This window comes from Oryctolagus cuniculus, chromosome 5 (genome assembly GCF_051225735.1).
Source record: "Oryctolagus cuniculus isolate XC-2025 breed Fujian yellow rabbit chromosome 5, ASM5122573v1, whole genome shotgun sequence".
In the NCBI taxonomy this organism is placed as follows: Eukaryota; Metazoa; Chordata; class Mammalia; order Lagomorpha; family Leporidae; genus Oryctolagus; species Oryctolagus cuniculus.
The window spans coordinates 122415029-122440132 of record NC_142871.1 but is presented as its reverse complement, the minus strand read 5'-3'; the positions used below and the strand labels follow the sequence as shown (position 1 = coordinate 122440132).

Sequence of the window (25104 nt, the reverse complement as noted above, 5' to 3'; positions counted from 1 at the left end):
TGCCTCCATATGAATTTCAGCATCATTTTTTCTAGATCTGCGAAGAATGTCTTTGGTATCTTGATTGGGATTGCATTGAATCTATAAATTGCTTTTGGGAGAATGGACATTTTGATGATGTTGATTCTTCCAATCCATGAGCATGGAAGATTTTTCCATTTTTTGGTATCCTCTTCTATTTCTTTCTTTAAGATTTTGTAATTCTCATCGTAGAGATCTTTAACATCCTTGGTTAAGTTTATTCCAAGGTATTTGATTGTTTTTGTAGCTATTGTGAATGGGATTGATCTTAGCAGTTCTTCCTCAGTCATGGCATTGCTTGTGTATAGAAAGCCTGTTGATTTTTGTGCATTGATTTTATATCCTGCCAATTTGCCAAACTCCTCTATGAGTTCCAATAGTCTCTTAGTAGAGTTCTTTGGATCCTCTAAGTAAAGAATCATATCGTCTGCAAAGAGGGATAGTTTGACTTCTTCCTTCTCAATTTGTGTTCCTTTGATTTCTTTTTCTTGTCTGATGGCTCTGGATAAAACTTCCAGAACTATGTTAAATAGCAGTGGTGAGAGTGGGCATCCCTGCCTGGTGCCAGATTTCAGTGGAAATGCTTCCAACTTTTCCCCATTCAATAGGATGCTGGCTGTGGGTTTTTTATAGATTGCTTTGATTATATTGAGGAATGTTCCTTCTATACCCAATTTGCTTAGAGTTTTCATCATGAAAGGGTGTTGAATTCTATCAAATGCTTTCTCTGCATCAATTGAGATAATCATATGGTTTTTCTTTTGCAGTCTGTTAATGTGGTGAATCACATTGATTGATTTGCGAATGTTGAACCATCCCTGCATACCAGGGATGAATCCCACTTGGTCTGGGTGGATGATTTTCCTGATGTGTTGTTGCACTCTATTGGCCAGAATTTTATTGAGGATTTTTGCGTCTATGTTCATCAGGGATATTGGCCTGTAATTTTCTTTCAGTGTTGCATCTTTCTCTGGCTTAGGGATTAAGGTGATGCTGGCTTCATAGAAAGAATTTGGGAGGATTCCCTCTTTTTCGATTGTTCTGAATAGTTTGAGAAGAAATGGGATTAGTTCTTCTTTAAATGTCTGGTAGAATTCAGCAGTGAATCCATCTGGTCCTGGGCTTTTCTTTGTTGGGAGGGCCTTTATTACTGTTTCAATTTCTGTTTCAGTAATGGGTCTATTTAGGTTTTCTATGTCTTCATGGTTCAATTTTGGTAGATTGCATGTGTCCAGGAATCTATCCATTTCTGATAGATTTTCCTGTTTGCTGGCATACAGGTCCTTGTAGTAATTTCTGATGATTCTTTTTATTTCTGTGGTGTCTGTTGTTACGTTTCCTTTTTCATCTCTGATTTTATTGATTTGGGTCTTTTCTCTTCTTTTTTTAGTTAGTTGGGCCAATGGGGTGTCAATTGTGTTTATTTTTTCAAAAAACCAGCTTCTCGCTTGGCTGATTTTTTGTAGTGTTTTTTTTTTAGATTCAATCATGTTAATTTCTTCTCTGGTTTTAATTATTTCTCTTCTCCTACTAGATTTGGGTTTCGTTTGCTGCAGTTTTTCTAGGTCCTTGAGATGTGCTGAAAGCTCATTTATTTGGTACCTTTCCAATTTCTTGATATAGGCACCTATTGCTATAAATTTGCCTCTCAATACTGCTTTTGCTGTATCCCATAAGTTTTGATATGTTGTGTTGTTGTCTTCATTTACTTCCAGAAAGTTTTTGATTTCTCCTTTGATTTCTTGAATGACCCAGTGTTCATTCAGGAGCATGTTGTTCAGTCTCCATGTGTTTGCATACTTTCTGGGGTTTCCTGAGTTGCTAATTTCCAGCTTCATTCCACTGTGGTCTGAGAAGCTGCATGGTATGATTTTAATTTTTTTAAATTTGCTGAGACTTGCTTTATGGCCTAGTATGTGATCAGTCCTAGAGAAGGTTCCATGCACTGCTGAGAAGAATGTGAAGTCTGTAGATGTAGGGTTGAAAGTTCTGTAGATATCTGTTAGATCCATTTGGGCAATAGTGTCAATTAAATCTGCTGTTTCCTTGTTGATCTTCTGTCTGGATGATCTGTCTATTTCTGAGAGTGGAGTATTGAAGTCCCCCAGTACTATTGTATTGGAATCTAAATCTCCCTTTAAGTCCCTTAACATATCTTTTAAATAGACCGGTGCCCTGTAATTAGGTGCATATACATTTATAATAGTTACATCTTCCTGTTGAATTGAACCCTTAATCATTATATAGTGTCCCTCTTTGTCTCTCTTAACAGTTTTTGTATTAAAGTTTATTTTGTCTGATATTAATATGGCTACACCTGCTTTTTTTTGGTTTCTGTTGGCATGGAATATCTTTTTCCAACCTTTCACTTTCAGTCTGCATGCCTCTTTGTTAGAGAGATGTGTTTCTTGTAGGCAACAAATAGTTGGGTTGTGTTCTTTGAGCCAGTCAGCCAAACGGTGTCTTTTAACTGAAGAATTCAGACCATTAATGTTCAATGTGACTACTGATACATAGTGACTTTGCCCTGCCATTTTCCCGGAAATATTTTCTAGTATATGCTTTGAGCTTCCCATGCTCTTTTACTGGTAGGTGTTCTTCCTTTCCCTTCTTTCATATTGATGGCCGTGTTTCTGTGTTTCTGAGTGTAGCACATCTTTAAGTATCTTTTGCAGGGCCGGACGAGTGGCCACAAAGTCTTTCAATTTCTGTTTGCTATGAAAGGTCTTTATTTCACCTTCATTCACAAATGAGAGCTTGGCAGGATATAATATTCTGGGCATGCAATTTTTCTCTCTTAGCACCTGTGCTATGTCTCGCCATTCCCTCCTAGCTTGTAGGGTTTCTGATGAGAAGTCTGCTGTGAGTCTGATTGGAGATCCTCTGAGAGTAATCTGACGTTTCTCTCTTGCACATTTTAGGATCTTTTCTTTATGTTTCACTGTGGTAAGTTTAATTACCACGTGTCGTGGTGAGGATCTCTTTTGGTCATGTTTATTGGGGGTTCTATGAGCTTCCTGTACTAGGATGTCTCTGTCCTTCTTCAAACCTGGAAAGTTCTCTGCTAGTATCTCACTAAAAAGGCCTTCTAATCCTTTCTCTCTCTCCATGCCTTCAGGAACTCCTAGAACTCGAATGTTGTTTTTTTTAATAGTATCCTGTAGATTCCCAACAATATTTTTTAGATTTCTAATTTCCTCTTCTTTGCTTTGGTTTGACTGTATGTTTTCCTGTGCTCTATCTTCTAAGTCCGATATTCTCTCTTCTGCTTCACCCATTCTGTTTTTAAGGCTTTCTAATGTGTTTGTCATTTGATCTATTGAGCTCTTCATTTCATTTTGATTTCTCTTCACTATCACACTTTCCTGTTCTACTAGTTTCTGAGTTTCATTTTGATTCTTCCTTAAAATTTCATTTTCACGAGAGAGATTTTCAATCTTGTCCAATAAGGATTTCTGTAGTTCAAGGATTTGCTTTTGAAAACTTCTAAATGTTCTTATCATAAATTTTTTGAAATCCGTATCTTGCATTTCTTCTATCTCATCATCTTCATAATCTTGGTTTGGGGTGTTTTGTTTATTTGGAGGCATCATAGTGTCATCGTTGATCTTGTTCCCTCGATTTCTGTGTTTGTTACTTGGCATAGTTAATTCTTCTTTTGTCACTGTGCGTTTTTTTTTTTAATTTTTTTTTATTTATTTTATACTATGTCCGTGTTAAGTGCACTGCCTGCTGTTGGAGGAGCCTTGGAGGCTTAAGATGGGTGCGGCCTGAGAGCTCTGCCTGGTTCTTCCTGGTTAAGGGTGTGCAAAGGTGACACCCTCAGGTTATGCGTGGTAAATCTCTCTCTTTTTATTTATTTATTTATTTATTTATTTATTTATTTATTTTATTTATTCAGGGGGTAAGTAACACCGCACGGCACGGCTGTGCAGAATTGATGGTGTTTAGCTTCCAGTCTCTGCCTTCTACCCAGAGTCTGTTTAGACTCCTCTGGACTCCCACTGGGTTGCCTAGGCTACTGAATTGTAGTGACTCAGTTCCTTAGCTCTCCCCTGTTGATATGTAAATCCAGAGAGCAGGCCTGCTCTTTGTCTCTTGCAAATTCTTGGAGCCTTGCAGCCTTGCAACCTTTGCAAGGTTAGGGGAAAGAGAAACCCCCAAGCTTTTTTTTTTCCTTCTTTCCGGTAGTGAGTTTGCTGCACTTTCCGGCCCCCCTCTAGATTCTGACCCCCATTTCCCTGCCAATGTCTCGGATTATTGAGCTCACCTCCCCTTCCAGCGCCGATGTGTGGACTCAGAGCCCTGGACGTCCCAACTCTCCCTGCTGTTGTCTGTGTGATATGCACTCCCCTTCCTGCACTGGCGCGCAGACCTTGCGGCTTCTGCGGCTCGGTCCGCGGCTCGGCTTCTGCGTGGTGGGCGACCTTGCTCTCCCAGTAGGTCCTCCGATTCACAGCCACTCGATCCAGAAGAGTTTCCTCTGCAATATTTTCCTGGTTCTTTTTTCTGAGGCTACTGTAACTCCCCTTTTATTAAACTAAATTTTCCCGGACTATCGGTGCACGCCCTCACTATTCCGCCATCCAGAAGGATTCTCTCTCACTGTGAACATTAGATCTAATACACTTCATTTTGCTTGATCAATGGAGTTTTCTAGTGTCCTTTTGGGAAACTGACTTGTGAAAAGTGAAATGTTGTTCCTATATAACAAATAAAATTCTGATTATATCTTTTTAGAAATCAGCTCACTATATTATATCAAATTATTTTTAAATTTTGAATACTAGGTTAAATGTCAAGATAACTTTGGATCTTTTCAAGAATCTTGGAAGTGGTAATACTTGAAATCTTTTTGCCCTTAGGAATTCAGAAAGCTCACAGAAATTGTATTTCCTATATCATTAATCTGTGGTAATCGTATGCCTCTTCTTCCCTTCTCCCAGCCCCCAAATGCAGAAAAAGAATAGAAGACTGATGGAATTTGAAACCATGTTCATTTAAGGATGGTTGAAGTAATTGTAGTTTTTACATTAATCCAAAACCAAATATTTTACTGTGCAAATACAGCTCTTCTTTTCTTTCTTTTTTTATAATTTAAAAAGCCTTACCTTCTTTTTCTTTTTTCTCCATAAACCTTTTATTTAAGGTATACAGACTTCATACATTTCATAATCACAACTTCAGAAACATGGTGATTCTTCCCACTGTACCTTCCCTCGCATCCCACTCCAACCTTCTTCCTTCCTCTCCTATTCCTATTCATCTACTTTCAGTTAACTTTATACACTTAAGATTAACTCTATACTAGGTAAAGAGTTCAACAAATAGTATGAAAAAAAAAAACCTGTTCCTCAATAGTCCAGACAAGAGCTGTTCAAAGTCATCATATCTCCAAGTGTCAATTTCACTTCTATAGTTTACCTTATAGGTAAGTACTCCATTAGGTAGCATAGATTAGGGAAAAAATATGGTATTTGTCCTTTGGCAACTGGCTTATGTCACTAAGTATAATGTTTTTAGTTTCATCCATTTTGTTGCGAACAACAGTATTTCATTTTTAACTGCTGTGTAATATTCCATGGTGTACATATCCCATGATTTTTTATCCAGTCTTCAGTTGATAGATATTTGGGTTGATTCCATATCTTGGCTATTATGACTTGAGCTGCAATGAATTTGGGGGTACAGGTAACTCTTTCATATGCTGATTTCATTTCCCTTGAGTAAATTCCTAGGGTTGGGATGGCTGGATCATATAGTATGTCTATATTCAGATTTCTGAGGTAGCCCCATACTGTCTTCCAGAGTAGCTGTACCAGTTTATGTTCCCACCAACAGTGGATGAGGGTACATTTTACCCTACATCCTTGCCAGTATTTGTTGTTTTGTTAATATCTGTGTGAAAGCCATTCTAACAGGTGCAAGGTGAAACCTCATTGTAGATTTGATTGGCATTTCTCTGATGGCTAGAGATCCAGACAGCTTTTATTTTTTGAAGTGGGAAGAATAAATAAGCAACCTCTAAATAAAAGTATTTGTAGATAATTATTAATTGGGATAAATGAATTGAAGGAAATAAACAGAATACAGTAATTTAGGATTAAAGGCTTGCAGGGTAGGGAGAAAGGGGGAACTTACTAGGAAAAATGGTCAAGAAAAGCCTCTCTGAGAGGTAAACTGAAGCTGATAGCTGAGGGAGGGGCAAGGCTGATGGGGAGTCCAGTTTGCCCTAGGACACAACACTGAAGGGGCTTCACTCTCAGTCACATCAGTACAAGGTTGGTACTTTTCACAGCCCTCTCTTTCCGCATATCAGTCTTGGTATTCTGGAGAGGAGAAACAGCCAGTCACATAAAGAATGTGCAGGTTGTATTTGTGTGTATGTGTGTATATAAGAAGTTGTAGAGTGAGGGGTTGGGGATCTCGGGCAGAAAAACCAGATAAACAAAGGCCCAGAGGTAGAAAAGAGCTTGGTATGTTTAAGGCGTTGCATGAGGCCCCTGAATCTAGATGAGAGGGGATGGAGAAAGGAAGGCTCAAGCTAAGGCTGGAGGAATATCAGGCCCTGGGTCAGCCAGGCCATGTGGGTCACATGAGATGCACAGTCCTTATTCTAAGTGCATTGAGGATTGGCTTTAGTCTTGGAAGTGATGTGATTGAATATATGTGGTATAAGATTTATGAAAGCAGATTGGAAGGGGGCAAGGATAAAAAATGGAGACAACCAATCAGAAAGTGGTGGTGTTAGCACAAGCCAAAGAAGAAGATGATCTGGATTGGATGGAGATGTAAATGAATAGACAGATTCAAGATTTATTTTTAGGTAGAAATACTAAAATTTGGGGCCGCCTCTGTGGCCTAGAGGATAAAGCCACCACCTACAGTGCCAACATCCCATATAGGCACCAGTTCAAGTCCCGGCTCCTCCACTTCCGATCCAGCTCTCTACTATGGCCTGGGAAAGCAGTAGAAAATGGCCCAACTTCTTGAGCCCCTGCACCCATGTGGAAGACCCGGAAGAAACTCCTGGCTCCTAGTTTCGGATCGGCACAGTTCTGGCCATTGCAGCCAGCTGGGGAGTGAACCAGCAGGTGGAAGACCTCTCTCTGTCTCTCTGCCTCTCATTCTCTCTCTGTGTAACTCTGACTTTCAAATAGATAAATAAATCTTAAAAAAAAAAAGAAATCATAAAATTTGCTGACATGGGATGTACATTTTTTTTTAAAGAAAAGATTTATTTATTTGAAAGGCACAGTTACAGAGAGCAAGAGGGAGAGACAGAGAAAGAGATCTTCCATCCACTAGTTCACTGCCCAAATGTCCACAATGGCCATGGCTGGGCTAGGTTGAAGCCAGGAGCCAGGAGCTTTTGGGTTTCCCACATGAGTGCGGGGACCCAAGGACCAAGTCCCACTGGTTTCCCAGGCACATTAGCAGGAAGCTAGTTTGGAAGTAGAACAACCAGGGCTTGAAACAGTACCCATATAGGATGCCTATATGGCAGGTGGCAGTTTTACCTACTGTACCACAATGCCGCCCCCCAGGGGATGCGCATCTTAGAATAGAAGTAAAACCTGGAGTTCCAAGTCATGAAAGTGTTGAGCTCCTCTAGGGAAAGATGGAGAGAAGCAGGGAGAAGAATAGAAAGTGGATTGGAGAGAGGAGAAGGCTTGGGAAACTACAACCTCTTGGAAGTCCACTGGGGGACACTAGAGAGGAAGCAGGACAGTGGCAAACTTGTGAGTTAGCAACCCAAATGCCCATTGGTGGATGAAAAGATAAGGAAAATTTGGTGTATACATATATTGAAATATTATTCAGCCCCACAAGGAAGGAAATCCTGTCACATTTTACAACTAGGATGAGCCTTGAGAACATTTGAAGTACTGTGATTCCACTTGTAAGTATATGAGGTATGTAGAATGATCAAATGTGTAAAAATGATTGTCAGGGCTGGAAAGAGGGAAAACGGGGAGTTGCTCAATAGGAAGCAAGCTTCAGTTTCTTGTAAAGAAGTTCCAAAGTCCTGTCACACAACAATTGGAATGTGCTTAACACTACAGAAGTGTACACCTAAAATGATTTCAAGAGAATACATTTTATGCATTTCTACCACAATTTAAAAACAAAAGAATTAATATCTTAGAATTATTTCCATGAACTACATCAAACCTGTTTTCTTTGTATTACTATCACATTACATTAATAAGAAAATTGTGTTGTAATTATCATGCATTTGCTGTGACTCTGAGAATCTAATGTATTGGTAAATTCCTTAATGAATGAAAGCAATTTTTGAAAAAGAAAGGAAATGTTTTAATAAAGGGAGAAATGGCCAGCTTAGTTGAGTGCCCCCTCAATTGAGTGCCCACAAGATGAAACAAGATGAGAATAGAAAGTGAATTTGTGGAGCCGGCGCTGTGGCATAGCGGGTAGAGCTACCACCTGCAGTGCTGGCATCCCATTTGGGTGCCAGTTCAAAGTTCAAGTCCGGGCTGCTTCACTTCCGATCCAGCTCTCTGCTGTGGCCTAGGAAAGCAGTAGAAGATGGCCCAACTCCTTGGGCCCCTGCATCCACGTGGGAGATATGGAAGAAGCTCCTGGCTCCTGGCTTCAGATCAGCACAGCTCCGGCAGTTGCAGCCAATTGGGAAATGAACCAGTGGATGGAGGACCGGAGGACCTCTCTCTCTCTCTCTCTCTCTCTTTTTCTCTCTCTCTCTTTTCTCTTTCTCTCTCTCTCTTTCTCTTTCTCTTTTTCTCTCTCTCTTTATCTCTCTTTCTCTATCTCTCTCTCTTTGCCTCTCCTTCTCTCTCTGTGTAACTCCAACTTTCAAATAAATAAATAAATAAATCTTTTAAAAAATGTAGATTAGTTAAGATGGAGAGTACCAGTGGCCTTTAACCAGCTGATGTCACTGGCATGAAGATGGAGAGAACCGTAAGGTTAGGAGGTAGACAGTTCTTAGAAGGTTAACTGGGAGGTAGGACCTGGATCAGAATTGGCTGCAGGAGGATTATAGAGCAAGGGAGACCCTTGCTTTGCTTTTCTTAGGAAGATAGTTGAGTATATTTGAATGTTAATAATGTGATCCATCCTGAAAGGAGAAATTGATGGTGCAGGAAAACAAAAGGAGTACAGTCCTGAGAAAGTCCAAGAAGACAAAGAGAGCCCCTGTGAAGAAACTAGTATTGACAGGCAGACATTTCTTTGTATGTCAGGAAGGAAGAGAAGGCAGGAGCCCATGTGGGTGGAATTGTGGATTTGCAGATGAGAAGCCAGCGGAATTCTCACCTACTGACATTGATTTTTTCTGTAAAATGTAAGGTGAGGCTGGGGAGAAGTTGCATCAGTGGTTTGAAGAAAGCCAATGAATGTCATTAGTCAAAGAGGGCTGTGGAAAAACGAGCCTGGCAGTGAGTCATGGCAGGATTGGCCAACTGCATGTAGGGGCTGTGGAATTCTGCATTCATTATTAAGTGAAACTACCACAGCTTATCTTTTATCAATTTACTGGTATGCATTTTTTTAACCTCTGAAGTAGGGATACATTCTAGCATAGCTTCATAGTTTCCCAGCATTGTTTCCAATTTAGTTGTCAGCACTCTTTTTCTCTTGGTCCATAAACAAGGGATGTCTTATAATCAATGGCTTCTTGAAAGGAGTGAAATATTGTAGTTAGCTACCTTCTGCAATTGCGTCTCTTCTAGAGCCAGGTGCTTATGTACAGACATAGAGAAAGTATTTCTTTCAGGCTTGAGAGAGAATTGTAAAGCTGATATTAGTTGTCATCAACAAAGATGTATATTGTAGCCCACTTGGGGAATAATATAATTGCAATGTGATTATAAGAACTGTTTCTTGAAGAGATCAGTTCTTCATGATAGGAAGAATTTCATCTGGAAATTTGACCTAAATGGCCATCTCCAAGAACTTTGACAGATAAAGACTATCATAATTTTTTCTTGTAAGCTTAACTCTTGTGAAACAACAATTCAGAATTTTCTTGCCAAATGATGTTCAATATTGGATGCTCATGAGTTATATTATAAATGATGGGGTGGTTATTGAAAAGAGTATGAAGCATATATCTCCATTCATCAAACATACATTAATTACTAATATATGCCTAGGAGTATGTTGGTTTGGGAGGAAATAACAATAAAATTTGGGTCTCTGACTTTGAAGAAATTATAGTCTGCTTGACACCAAAGTTAACATGAGTGGTATTAATTTAGCCAATCACTGTGTTGCATACACTTATTGAGCCTCTACTCATTGCCAGGTATTCTTCTAGCTGCTAGAAATACAGAAGTTATAAAATTAGCATGTTCCAGCCTCCCTGGTTCTTACTTTCATGGAGAGGAGACAATTAACTACTAACACCAGTATTATACATGATAATTTTGATTAGTGATATACAATCATGCACCACATACCAATGTTTTGGTGGGACTATATTATAATAGAGCTGAAAAATCCCTATCCCCTAGTGACATATTAGCTGTAGCAGAATGCATTATGTATGTGTTTGTGTTGAGGCTGTTGTAAGCAAACCTTCTGTGCTGCTGGTCATATAAAAGAATAGCACACATGTTTATGTACAATATATAATGCTTGATGACAAATGACTTGATGGTTTATGTATTTACTGTATTACACTTATTATCCTTATTGTAGATTGTACTCCTACTTACTAAGGAACCAGTTTACTGTGAAACAGCATGCTGAGGCATACCAGCCAGAGGCCTCATACATTTTCTATTCAATCTATCGATTGCCTATTGAGGCCATGTTGAGTGATTGACCTATACCATTGAGGTATGAGTAAGTGCACTCTTTGATATTTGCATAATGATTGTCTAATAATGTATTTTTCAGAACATATTCCCATAGTGAGGCCATATGTGACTGTATAAGAAGAGAGTATGTGAAATATTACAGAGAATGATTGAAGTGCTACTTAGAAATGATGTTAGGACTAATCAGTCAAACGTTTTTTGACTACAAGTAACAAAAAACTTAATGATGGCATAAGACTTTAGAGTATTAGTTATTTGTTTGAAATTTTTTCCTACTTAGAAGTTATTGATCCCAGGGTAGCTTCAGTACTGTAGTATTGTTATAAAGATTAAGCATTTTTCCAGCATCCTGTTCTCTTATCCCCAGCTTACTGGCATTTTCCTCAGTCTGGTTGCTTCTTGGTTGCAAGATGACTGCCATGGCTTCAACATGATATTCTCTCACAGTGTCCAAAGCCAGAAGGGAGAAAGGGAAGTGGAGTGGAAACAAGCTAACTTTTTTCCTCTATGCACCCCTCTCATTTTATCAGGAAAATATTCTTCCTGGAATCTCCCTCACCTCCATGGGTTTTCTCCTATATCTCACTGAACAGAAATAGTCACCTGCCTACGTGTAGTTCAGGAACCAGAAAATCCACAACTGTTTAAAAATAATCTCAAGTGACCAAATCTGGGTTTCTGGCAAGAAAGAAGGCTCAAGGACTTTGATAGATAGGACTGCCATATCAGATGTGCTTCTTTGAGGAGATGACATTGGGATTAAAACCTAAGTGGTAATGTGGGTATTAGTCTTGTGTGCCGTGTACTGTGATGGTGCAAAGGGAGAAGCTGGGCCAGGGGATTTGGTCATGGGAGGCCTGACAGTAAAGAGGTGTTTGAAGACAAGAATGAGTCTGCCAGACGAAGCTGTGAGTGGAGATGGGTGGATGCCTTTCAGGCTTCAGGAAAGACCAATGGAAAGGAAAAGGGATGTGAACAGTGTGTATGGCTAGAGAAAGATGAACAGAATGGGGTAATTTGCAGCCTTGATGGAGATGATTTTAAGTCAGTGATAGTGTAGATGCAAAAGAAAGAGAGTACCCAGTTTCACTTGGGGTATTGGAAGAAATTTCCAGAAGAAAGAGAGTTGGATTGAACTCTGACTAAGTATAAGGAGTCAGCCAATGACCAGAGGGGAGAAGGATGCCCTGAGCACTGAACACAGCATGCATGAAGGTTTGGAGTCTTGAAACAACACAATCAAAGCCTTCACGTTATTGTCAGGGTAGTGTGAGTCAGGGAGTGACTGGTGATGAGTCTGGAGCCATTATTGGGAGTCTGGTTTTTTTAGTTAAGGCCAATCCCTGCTTTTAAAAAGTTGTGACTCCAAATTATGGTTATACTAGCTGGGCTGTTTTTCTCATTTGCAGTGCAAGGTTGGGCTTGGATGATCTCCAAGAATATGTCCATCTTCTGCATTCCTGTTCTATAGTAGATGCTCAATAAGTATTTGCTGGATAAAGAGCTATGAACATGCCTCATTCTGTCCTGCTGCTAAAACTTCGCTTTTTGATATAAATGCAATGTGTCCTTCAAGACCTGATTGGCACTGTATGCTCTACAAAGAGGACCCTGAACTGCCCAGCCTGCATCAACCCTCCCTACTTTGGACTGATTGCTTCAGTTCTTAGCAGAGAAGACTTTGTAGGATTTTTCATATTTGTCTGTCATCTTCTACCAAACAGAATAAGAGCTCTGAGTGGTCTAGGGATCATATTGTGAGTAAATCTGTATACCCACAGATACATGGCACATGGGACATTTTGTATATCCAAAATGAAAATATGATTGAAAAGGATGTGTGAATATAGTTTAATTAATTGTAACAAATATGTCATGCTGGTGTGGGATGTCAAAAGTTGGACAGGTTGTGCATGTGTAGGAACAGAGGTATATAAGAAATCTCTGTCCTTTTGGGTCATTTTCCCTGGGAACCCAAAATTATTCTGAAAAGTAAAGTCTATTAAAAAGAAATACAAAATTTTCCCATGCGAGTGGATTCAGGAGGGGAGTAATTAGCTCCAAAAGGGGGTTCTCATACCTAGTGTTCATGAAAAATAGAAACAAAAGTACAATGGCAGTATGCTTTCCCATCTTTCCCAGTCCAGGAGACAAAATAAGGATGGGGAACTGCATAGATTAAAATCAAAGGGTGCCTTTAACTAGGTTACAGTAGCTTCTTGATGGTGGCTTTTAAAATGGCACACTTGAGGTAGTCATGGAGATAGCTTTTCAAACATGGGAATGGAGATGCTAAAATGTGCTTGAATATTAACAAATATAGTTCTTAATGGGAAAGGGTTGTTTTTAAAATTGAGAGTCCAATATAGAGAGAGATAAAGCTCCCATCTGTGTGTTCCCTCTCTAAATGCCTACAACTGCCAGGAATGCTGAAGTCCAGAGCCAGGATCTCAATCCAGGTCTTCTATATGGTTGGTAAGAAACCAATTCCTTGAGGCATCACTGCTGCCTGCCAACCTGCACACCAGCAGGAAGCTGGAATCAGGGGCAGAGCCAAGGATTAAACCCAGGTACTCGGATGTGTCATGTAGATATCCTACCTGATGTCTTAATCAATAGGCCAAATACTTGCTATCGGAAAGGATTTTTGAGTGTTTCGAAGTTAAAGAAGGGTATGTCAGTGACTTTTCTGCTTTTCAAGAGTCTTTGTTCTTGTCTTAGTGAGTATAGGCTAGGTGATGCTGAGGTAAATAGTAGCCCCCAAATCTCAATGACTAAAGATAGTAAAGAGTCATATTTTCTCAGGCCTGTTATGGATGATCAGGTGTATCTGCTTATCACAGTCTTTCTGTGACTCAGCCTGATGGTGTAGCTACCATTTTGAGTTGTTGGTCACTATAGCAGCACTTGCATGGTACTACTCAACCACAAGGAAGTTACGAATTGCAAAGCCACCTCGTGCCTGCAAGTGGAGACCACCAAGGACAAAGAAGGAACCATACTATCATAATCCTGGTAATCAGAAAGCCCACAAGCCAGGTATAGAGTCCCACTCATAGGCACTTGTTGTTTCCATATCTCATCTTCAGGCTTAGATCGATTCATAAGGAAGAAGTAGCTGTGGCCAAGTACCTTGGATCCTGTGCCTCATCACACTCCTGGATCTCTGACCAAAGATGAAAGCCTTTGCTTTTTGTTAGAGTCCATCTGTGTCAATTCGTTTGTGACTCATCCATAGGCACTGTGCCCCTCCCACTGCAGGAGCTACTCCCAGGCAAGACTTGTCTGTCTGGCTTCGGCACCCCTGCACATGGGGCTGGCAGCCTGAGGGAGGGCAGGACCCAACCCAGCAGCCTCAGCCTCAGATCTGCCATTCGGGGCTGAATTGACGGCTCTAAGGTACAGGAGTCCAGCTTGTTGATTTGTAGCAAGATATGACAAAGGAAAACCACTAATGCTGTATCTCCAGCTGCCAGGGAACACATTTGCCAGTGTCCTTGTCGTTGGCCAGCCACAGTGAGTAGTTACGTGTCCTCCTTCACTTTCAAATGGCTTACTTTGGAGAGGAATTCCAAAGAAGAGTAGCCAACTAGGATCCTATATTTGCAAGGCTTTGTTAATTTAGGGTTTAATTAATAACATGAACAGTGGAGAAGTATTAAGAAGGAATTTGGTAACTTGGAGCCACTTTTATGTAACTCAGTAACAGCACTGATCTGGTATGAAACTGTTTTTGTTCTCACTTATCATTCTCCTCTGTGCTTTTTTGATTGCATCCAAATAACAGAACACAAGAAATTGGAATCTCTAAGTGACTTTCATTTTTTCTTACAATCTGCAAGTGACTAAGTGCAAATACTGAGGTTCATGAATTCTTTTAATCATTATTTTCTGTCATTAGACTTATTAATGTTTTATTTCCAGCTTTCACTTACTGCTAAGGTGCCATTAACTTCAAATCCTCTTTGAAAGCAAAGGAATATTTTTACACCTTTTCAAAAAATCCTGTACTTCCAGTTACCAATCTGTGAAACTAAGAGCTGTTGGTCCTAGACAACTTTTCCTTCAGACTTTCTTAAGAGAACTGTCAACTTTAGAGAGCTTTCTCCTGGTTCATGAGCTTGTCTTCAAGTGGGAGAGACTACTCACCCATCTACATTTTCACTGTCTTTTATACTAGTCCTTAAAATACTGTTGTAACTGATGCTTACTTTTATTTCTTCTTTTTTCTGATATTCTTTATCAGTATTTGTTGAATGTAAATTTTAATTTACTTATGTTGATTTTATTTAAAAGGCACACGCACACACACATATACACACACAGGAGCTGGGGGAAGGGTGAGAGAAAGTCAGCAAAAGAGCAAGTGTCAGAAAGACATATGGATAGAGATTTTCCATCCACTAGTTCATTCCCCAGATTCCAGTAACAGCCCAACATCTGGATCTGGGCTGATGCCAGGAGCCTGGAATTCCACCCAGGTCTCCCACTGAATTGCAGGGAGTTAAGTGTACTTGAACCATCACCTGCTATCTCCCAAGGTGCTCATTAACAGAAAGCTGGATCAGAAGTGAAGTAATCCAGATTTGAATTGGGCAACTTCAATATCGAATACAGGCATCTTGCAGCAGTGACTTAACCCCACTGCACCATATGTGTGCCCCAATTATGACTTTTAAAAGTTTAATTTACTTGAAAATGTTTTTTGAATTTGGACAAAATTATTTTTTTTCCTTCAGGTAAATGCATAGATAAAAGAATCAGGTTTATGTTTACCTCACATCATTTTTGATTTATTAAATTTCCTCTTTCAAATTTTATTCATATTCTTGAAGCATGAGAAAATTAACTTATTGTAGGTAAGATAAGTGATTTTAAGTATTTTTTTTTTCAACAAATAGCCATTAAAGACTGTAAAGCTGGGGCCGGTGCTTTGGCATAGTGGGTTAATCCACCCCCTGCAGCACCAGCATCCCATATAGGCAACTGTTTGAGTCACAGCTGCTCCACTTCCAGTCCAGCTCCTTGCTAATATACCTAGGAAAACAGCAGAAGATGGCCCAACTGATTGGGCTCCTACACCCACATAGGAGACCCAGAAGAAGTTCCTGGCTCCTAGATTCAGCTTGGCCCAGCCCCAGCTGTTGTGGCCATTTGGGGGGTAAACCAGTGGATAGAAGATCCCGACCCCCTGCCCCCCTGCCCTTCTGTCTTTCTCCCTCTGTAACTCTGCCTTTCAAATAAAATAAATCTTTAGAAAAAGACTACAAAGCTTGCACTTTATGTCTTTAGGCATTGTATCCTAAGATTATATAGCTTGCAATCCCATTCTGACAGTATTTACATAATACAGAGTTACAGCATCATTGTCTTTTTATAAAATGACTACAAATTTGCAAACAGAAACCAGAACTCTAATTCAAAGATAAAAGAATCAGAGAACAGCTCATTGGCTGGTTCTTGGTTGGTTTTTCTAATATTGGACATGGAAGGGGAAGTAGAGGGGTTGGCAGTGGGATCTGTTTACCCTGGCTCCAGGCAATAACAAGGTGCAGTGTTTACAGAGTACAGCATTTCTAAATATGTCTAAAAAGAATAATGAACTATTATAATCAGTATGCTCTGGCAATTCTAAACCATATCTGTGGAAAATACCCCTCCCTACTGGGGCAGAATACTGTCACTGCCATCTTCCCCTCTCCCAGGTACTGCTGCTACACTGCATGTGTGAGATTTGATTGAATTCACCGGTGGAAAACAGTCTTCCTTAAGATAATGCTACCTCTGAGAAACTGTAGCTTAGCAATTGCTGTATTAGTTCCACTCTTTTGGGGATTCATGTCTACCTGAATTTGTTATTTTTATGCATTTCTTTATAGACAATAGTCATTAAATAACAACAAATAGCCTGTAAAACCCAAAATTTTTTCTTTATTTACTTATTTACATAAGTAAATTAAAATCTACATTCAACAAACACTGATAAAGAATATCAGAAAAAAGAAGAAATAAAAGTAAGCATCAGTTACAACAGTTATTACATTTCAGAATAAGGCTGTAGAACCTATTCAATCTGCAAATTATTCCTGAATCTTTTGATTGCAATGAACAAACTCCTAAATTATACTAGATTAACCTCAAAAGGTGATTTGACTATAATGATACTTAGATATCTTATAGACTCTAAGACATGAAATGCAAGGAATGATCATAATGAGGGCTGTTTTGTGAAGTTTATTCTTTTTGGTGTATCTGCTTTCTTTGTTCTTTCTCCAGTGTGGTAATTTTCAATCATATATTAATAGCACATGGGGTTTGTTCTCAATTATGTATATTAATATCAACTGGGCAGTTTTAAAAGCTCATTCTTTCATAAAAAGCATACCAATTGTGCATTCTAGGTGAAGTCTAGGTGCAGTCTAGGTGAAGAGGTACGTGTTGGCCAGAATTTTGGCACTACAATCAGATATCTAAGACACAGTGTTTATGAAGGAAAGAAGTTTTGGAGGTTTACAGTCCATGATTCAGCAACACTGTTGGTTTGGTGTCTGATGAGGGTAGTGGATGGTAGAAGACACAGAGAAAAAGGATCACACAGTGATCCAGGAGCAGAGAGAAAGCAACGAGGCTCACCTTTGCACTTATAGCCAACCCTCTCTTGAGAACCTAATGACCTAATGACCCACCTCCTGGATGTCATAATTGAATCAAGTCTCTACTTCTAATCCATTAACTATTAACATTGATCCGTTAACCATTATCATAAGATTTTGGATATCAAGCCTATAAAACATCGGTTTTGGATGATGCTGAAAGTAATATCCAAACTGTACTAAGATATGTAAATATTCACTGTACTGTTCTTTCATTTTTGAGTAGTAATGAAATTACACAACATAAAAATTAGGGGGTGGGTAATAGTGTTGTCTGTCCTAATGCTCAGAAATTTTGATGCAATGAGTTTGTAGTAGACATGTATTTTTTTTTAAACTTTAGGAAATCCTAATGTGCAATCAAAGCTGGGAATTACTGCTACAAATTGTTGCTGTCTTTTCAGCTTTTCTCCACAAAGAGAAAAGAGAGTAAGTGATTCCCAGCTTTTTCTTCCTGTCCAAGTTTGAAAATTCCCAAGGTGAGGACTAATGGGGCCATCCGGGTCAGCTGCCATCCCCCAGTACAGTCAGCTGTGGCAAGGTACATTTTTCAAATGACTGCACAGATAATAAACATAGTTAAGTAGTTTCCAGAAAAGCATGGGTGGGGTGAGAGGGTGACTAGGCAAATAATTAGTAATAATAATAATAGCAACAATAGGAGTCCAGTGTAATTCCTTGAACAGAAATGCATAGTGGGTCCTAAATTGCTAAATTTGAGAACATCTGGTTGTTCATAAGCCAAAGCCACTCCTTATTATTAAGCTATGTTTCAAACCCTATCTCTCTTTAAAAACATGGAATCATGAAAAATTATTCTTTGTTAATTTGAAAGTTTTATAGATCAAAATTCAAATTAATTGTATTTAATAACAAAAACAAAAACTCTACCCATCTGTATGAGTAGTAGTGCATTTTTTGTTGCTATAACAAAATATGTGAGAAAAGAGTTTTATTTAATTTACAGTTTTGTAGGCTGAAAGTCCAAGCAGCTTGTTGCCAACTCTAATGAGGGCTTTGTACTGGATGGTATCACAACATTGGGATTGTATGTAGAAGAGATCACACAGCAAGACAGGAAGACAGAGACTGGGAAGAGGCCAGTCTTTTTTTTTTTTTAAGATTTATTTTATTTATTTGAAAGAGTTAGAGAGAGAGGTAGAGCTAGAAAGAGAAAGGTCTTCCATTCTTCCATTCTGCTGTTTCACTCCCCAAAATGGCCTCAGTGGCCAGATCTGTGCCATTCTGAAACCAGGAGCCAGGAGCTTCTTCTGGGTCTTCCACATGGGTGCAGGGGCCCAAGAAGTTGGGCCATCTTCTACTGCTTTTCCAAGCCATAGCAGAGAGCTGGATTGGAAGTAGAGCCACCAGGACGCGAACTGGTGCCCATTTAGGTTGCTGGCACTACAGGCCAGGACTTTAACCCACTGTACCACAGTACAGGCTCCAAGGGCCAGTCTTACTCTTTTATAACAACCCCCTTTCTTGGGAGTGAACTAGTGTCTCATGAGAACTACATTAATCCCTTCTATGGGTAGTGCTCCAAATGACTTAACCACCTCCCACCTGGCCCAATCTCTTAAAGATTCCATTATGTCTTACAATAGCATACTGGGGACCAAACCCCTAGCACATGAACCCTTGGAGGACAAAGCACATACAAACCATCATCTTAGAGTAGTCCTTACAAATTGCTATGTATTCAGTAATTTATACCAACAAATACTATGAAGGCCATTGTTTGGCATAATGTTAGAGTTGTGGTAGTTACACATTTTATCCCATAACAGATCTGGTTTTATTTATTAATTAAAGCTTTATTTATTTATTTGAAAGTCACACACAGAGAGAAGGAGAGGCAGAGAGAGAAAGAGAGAGAGGGAAAGAGAGAGAGAGGGAGAGAAAGTGGTAGAGACAGAGAGAGAAGTTTTCCATCCTCTGGTTCACTCCCCAGATGGCCACAATGACCAGAGCTGTGCCAATCTGAAGCCAGGAGACAGGAGCTTCTTCCAGGTCTCCCAAGTGGATACAGGGGCCCAAGGAGTTGGGCCATCTTGTACTGCTTTCCTAGGCCATAGCAGAGAGCTGGATCAGAAGTGGAGCAGCTGGGACTCGAACTGGAGCCCGTATGTGATGCCGGCACTGCAGGCTACACACAGCACCAGCCCCATCTGTTTTTGTTGTTTTAAGATTTATTTATTTATTTAAGAGGTAGAGTTATAGACTGAGAAAGGGAGAGATAAAGAGAAAGGTTTTCCATGTGCTGGTTCACTCCACAAATGGTTGCAACTGCTGGAGCTGGGCCGATCTGAAGCCAGGAGTTTCTTCCACGTCTCTCATGCAGATGCAGCGGCCCAAGCACTTGGGCCATCTTCCACTGCTTTCCCAGGCCATAGCAGAGAGCTGGATTGGAAGTGGAGCAGTCAGGACTAGAACCAGTGCCCCTATGGGATGCTGGTAGCACAGGCAGAGGCTTAGTCTACTGCGCAGTAGTGCTGGCCCCAACATATCTGGTTTTTAAAATATCACTTTTTTCAATAATGAGACTCCTAAGTCAGTTGATAGTCTCAGATTCTTTCCTACCTTCCTCATGCATACCACTCCTCACTCCGCAACCACCACCCACCACAACTGTTTTTCAGGAAATTCCATTTCAGCATTACTTTTGGAGGAACTGTATCTTATCAATGGTCTGCTAAAAGTTCTGTGAATCTTAAGTGGTCTTAAGTTGTCATTGCAGATAGAAGAGAGTGGTACTATCATTTCTGGACATGTTTGGCTATTGGGTCCTTTTATGATGGATCTGAGTTCACTCCTCCTACACCCTAAGTCACCTGCAAAATCTTATGAACTTTTCAAGGCATTGGGTTGTACACAAACCAGTGACTGGGAAGCTATATAGCCTGTCTCTTTTTGTATTTCAGGGGGGGGGGAACCTCTTCTCCCCTAATACAAACCCCTCTTTTTAAAAATTCATTTTTGCCTCATATCATCTTTTGAGACAGATGTTTACAATAAAAGAAAAAATACCCAGGTAGGCATTGTGATCTGAGCACTTAGCAATTTCCTTTTTGGTTGTGTGACACAAAAGCCTTTAACAACCCCCTAAGTTCAGAGAGGATACCTATTATTTGGTTCATTCTCCTATAGCAACAAGACAGACACACACACAATCTTAAGAGATCACTCTGATGAAAAGCCTCAAAGTCCTGTCTTGAGGGCTGTGAACTGTGGCATTCAACACATCTCTGTGCTTTGGGCAGAGGGTGGGGTGAGATCATATGGAAGCAAATACAAGATGCATAACACTAATGCAATTTGGCCAAGTGGTGATTGTTTTCAGTTAGGTCTGAAAACAGACCTGGGCTTGCTGTAACACGAAATGGACTTTTGGGAGACAAAATCTTTGTAATTTCTGAAGGAATAATAATATCAGGAAGAGAGAGCAGGGAGAACACAGGACGAGGGGAGAGCAATTTTCATATGCCTCCAATAAATGTCAGAAACTAGGCCTTAACCCGGGGAGTCTTTGCCCTTTGACAAAACAGTATGATCTAGGTGCAGCTGAGTACCAGAAAAGAGAGTGGGACAGATGCTTCAGTGTGGACAAGGTGGAGCAAGCACTGATGCACAAAGACCTGCGATGATTGCTTGGCTCAGCAGAAGCTAGCATTGTGCAGGCTCATCTTCAGATGGCTCTGTCTCAAGGCCGACATATCTCCATGGGAGTGGAGGGAGTAGAAGAAGGAAAAAGAGGAAAGGCTGAATTTACCAGGGAACTAATTTGAATTGAAATTCAAAGAATTTACTTTATATGGACAAATATTGCATCATTGGGCTCAAATAAAATTTCTAGTGTTAATTAAAGTAAGTTGTAGTACAAAAAAAGTTACTATTTGTCCCTCAAGCTTGATAACTGCTATACTCTGTCATGATATTTGTGTACCTGTCCTAAGAATATACTTTGTAAGTATAAACTGGTTCTTTCTCCATTGATTTATTCAGAAAGTCTTGCTTCACTCCAAACTACAGGCTGGGCCTCTGTGATGCCCTTTCTTACCCAAGTCCCTTGTGTGTTGGTTCTCCTGGGCTGCTGTCCTTCTGGGGTCTTGTGCCAGGAGAGCCATTTCAAAACATATTTGGTGCAAAAATTCGACAACCATATCCTGAACAAGTCATGTTTAAACAGAAACATTGATGCTTGACTATTTACTCATTCATTTAATCATCCAGAATGAGAGAAAGATACAATTGTTTCAGGCATATAAAAATTAAGAGTTTGTCACCCAGAAATCTTCATTAAAAGAAGCTTGAAAGAATGTATGCATGTCAGCAATAAGTAAAGTGCACATAGAGAAACAATATGAAATACAAGAAAAAAATTGTGAATTCTAAGAAATCAGAGGAGAATATGTGCTTCTAATATGGAAAACTAAAGAGAATGGCCATTTTAGGAGTTAAATAGATCCCATTTTCAGATGCTTTTTATTTTGAACATCTATAAAATAATTTATAAAATAATCATAATTAAAGCTTCTATACCTGTATCTGTATCTATATATCTCTATCTCCATATTTACATTGACAGAACCAAAAATAAAATAGATGGATGTAAAGTTCATAAAGAATCATGAAACAATTTTAAAAGAGAAAAGATGAAGATAAAGATCACAAGGAGTCTGAAACTCCAACTTGTGATTTATTAAAAAAAAAAATCACTGGCTAGTTAAGTATGCATACATGAGTATGATTGTTAAGCCATTCAGTAAACGTCTACATTTAAAATTTGCTTATTATGTTTTATTTATTTGAAATACAGGATTGTTCTTTCTCTGGAACGATGCATTTCAAATAAACAAATGTTTTTTTAAAAAATGAAAGGGAGGCCGGCGCCGCGGCTCAATAGGCTAATCCTCTGCCTTGCGGCGCTAGCACACCGGGTTCTAGTCCCGGTCGGGGCGCCGGATTCTATCCCGGTTGCCTGTGGGGAGCAACTCGGACTAGACTAAGTTACTGGAATTAAGACTTATTCTATGCATCTGCTCTCCCACAATATGGCGCTGGGAGAGGAGGAAACAGCTTTTACACAGCTGCCTCCAGTTCGACCAATAACCTGCAGGAGCTGATCCTGCTCCTGATTGGAGGAGAGCAGCGTACTCGGCGTGTGGGTAGCAGAGTTGGGATTGGTGGAAGAGGACTATAAAGGAGGAGAGAGACAACATGCACCAGGAACATCTAAGGGGAACACCTGAGGAACATCTGAGCAGCCCCCGAGAGAGCCGGCCGGCGGTGTGCTGCTCCCCCGCGGAAGTGGGGAAAGTGGCAGGGGGAACCGCCCTTCCACGGAGGTGGAAGGACGGCAGCCAACCCAGGAAGAACCAGCAGCAAACCCGGGAAGGGCCGAGCAGACAAAAGAACAGCGCAGGGTCTAGTGTCGTTCCTCCGCGAAGAGGGGGAGCGACAGTTGCCCCTCTTCCAGGCCAGCCCTCTGCTATGGCCCGGAAGTGCAGTGGAGGATGGCCCAAGTCCTTGGACCCTGCACCCCATGGAGACCAGGAGAAGCACCTGGCTCCTGGCTTCGGATCAGCGCGATGCATCAGCCACGGTGGCCATTGGAGGGTGAACCAATGGCAAAAGGAAGACCTTTCTCTCTCTCTCTCACTGTCCACTCTGCCTGTCAAAAAAAAAAAAAAAAAAAAAAAAAGAAAGAAAGAAAGGGAAATAACACACAGAGAGAGACAGATGCAGAGATCTTCCATCTGTTATTTCACTCCTCAAATGCCCACAAAAGCCAGAGTTGGGCCATGCCGTAGCCGGGAGCATGGAACTCAATTTAGGTTTCCTGGGTATGTGGCAGGGACCCAAGTACTTGATCCAGAATCTGCTGTCTCTCAAGGAGTACATTAGCAGGAAGCTGGAATCGGGAGTGGATCTGGGACTCAAACCCAGGCACTCTGATATGGGATACAGATGTCCCAAGCAGTGGATTAACCTTGTGCACAACAATGCTTATCTCAAGAGGTCCATGTTTTAATCCCTCTAATGCTAGGTTATGAGGTAGGATGCTTCTGAAAGTTGTTCAGTTCAATATCCTCATTTTGTGAAAAATGAAATAGAGTTATTACCTACTGGTGAGCACAGTTTTGGCAATTTATGCTATTTATTCTAATTTAATGCTTTTATAGCCACCAGTGGATCAGAAATCATACCGTTATATATTTGTATGTATTTTTAGAACCTGATAATTCATATGTGTGTACTGGGGAGGGGGGAGAGTTGAAGAGTTTAATGTGCATTCAAGTTCACACAGTGCAATGGCCTCTTGTGGACCACAAATGGGGTATACATGGCTCCTAGCCACCCCCTGGCAGAAGAGGGAGGTGTTGCTGGGTGCTGCACCTGCCATGTGCTCCTGTTGTGGGTGATCATATGTATCTTCATATTGGAATTTTTCATTGCTGAATTTTCATTTGTGAATGATACAGTTCTCGGCTGCTTTCCCAGCAGCCTGATGCACTAAGATATAATGTATCCTACTATTATGGTATAGTTAAAAACACATGGCTTTTACAGAAAAAATGCTATAATCTATTGAAATCTAAATGACAGAAATGCTTCAATAATAATAATGATGATAATAGAAATACATAAATATCAAAATAAGTTTTGAGGATAAATGCTAGCTTAGTATCATTTTAATTTCCTCACTTTTCTTTCTTTCCAGGCTTGCTCATCCTTCTATATCCCCTTTCTTGATTAATGGTATTAAAATTATTTATACTTAAACATCAATGTTATCTTTTCTTCCCTCTTATCTTTTTTAAAAGATTTATTGATTTATTTGAAAAGCAGAGTTACAGGGAGGCAGAGGAAGAGAGAGAGAGAAGGAGGGAGGGAGGGAGGAAGGAATGAAAGGAAGGAAGGAAGGAGAGAAAGAGAGAGAGAAAGACAGAAGGAAGGAAGGAAGGAAGGAAGGAAGGAAGGAAGGAAGGAAGGAAGGAAGGAAGGAAGGAAAGTCCTCCATTTGCTAGGTCACTCCCCAAATGGCCTCAACATCCAGAGCTGGGCTGATCCGAAGCCAGGAGCCAAGAAATTCTCCAAGGTCTCCCGTGCAGGTGCAGGGGCCCAAGCACTTGGGTCATCCACTACTGCTTTTCCAGGCCATAGCACAGAGCTGGATTGTAAGTGGAGCAGCTGGGACTCGAACCGGCACCCACATGGGATGTGGGCACCACAGGCAGCATCTTTACCCACTATACCACAACACTGGCCCCCCATTATCTTTTGAATATAAGCTTTTCTTCCTAAACTTTGCCTTTTCCTCTAAAAACAATTTTTTAATGGTAATCGGCCCTTCATTACTTTCTCTGGTCATTTAGAGTATTCAGTGCTGTTAATTTTGCCTGTTTTGAATCCATTTTTCTGCCATTGCTCTCATTTGGGTCCTTATTATTATTATTGTCATTTACTTGGACTAAGAAATGGCCTCATCAGCAATGCTCTCTCAGGCCTCTGCCTGCCTGCCTGCCTGCCTGCCTTCCTTCCTTCCTTCCTTCCTTCCTTCCTTCCCTTCCTAAGATTTATTTATTTACTTGAAAGTCATTGTTACACAGAGAGAGAAGGAG

At 40.3% G+C, this 25104-nt stretch overlaps 1 protein-coding gene across 2 annotated transcripts in view; it reads left to right on the top strand.

The window, feature by feature from the left end:
* The window catches only part of LOC100342206 (putative adhesion G protein-coupled receptor F2P), a 76060-nt gene that overhangs the window by 5728 nt on the left and 45228 nt on the right, over window positions 1-25104 (top strand). Inside the window, exon 1 of one of the 2 annotated variants that reach the window (XM_008263020.5) lies at window positions 14196-14342. The exons of the other annotated variant lie outside the window; for it this stretch is intronic. The gene's annotated coding sequence lies outside the window, so the exon portion shown is untranslated. Of the gene's footprint in view, window positions 1-14195; window positions 14343-25104 lie in introns of those variants that run through there. 2 annotated transcript variants of the gene reach the window in all.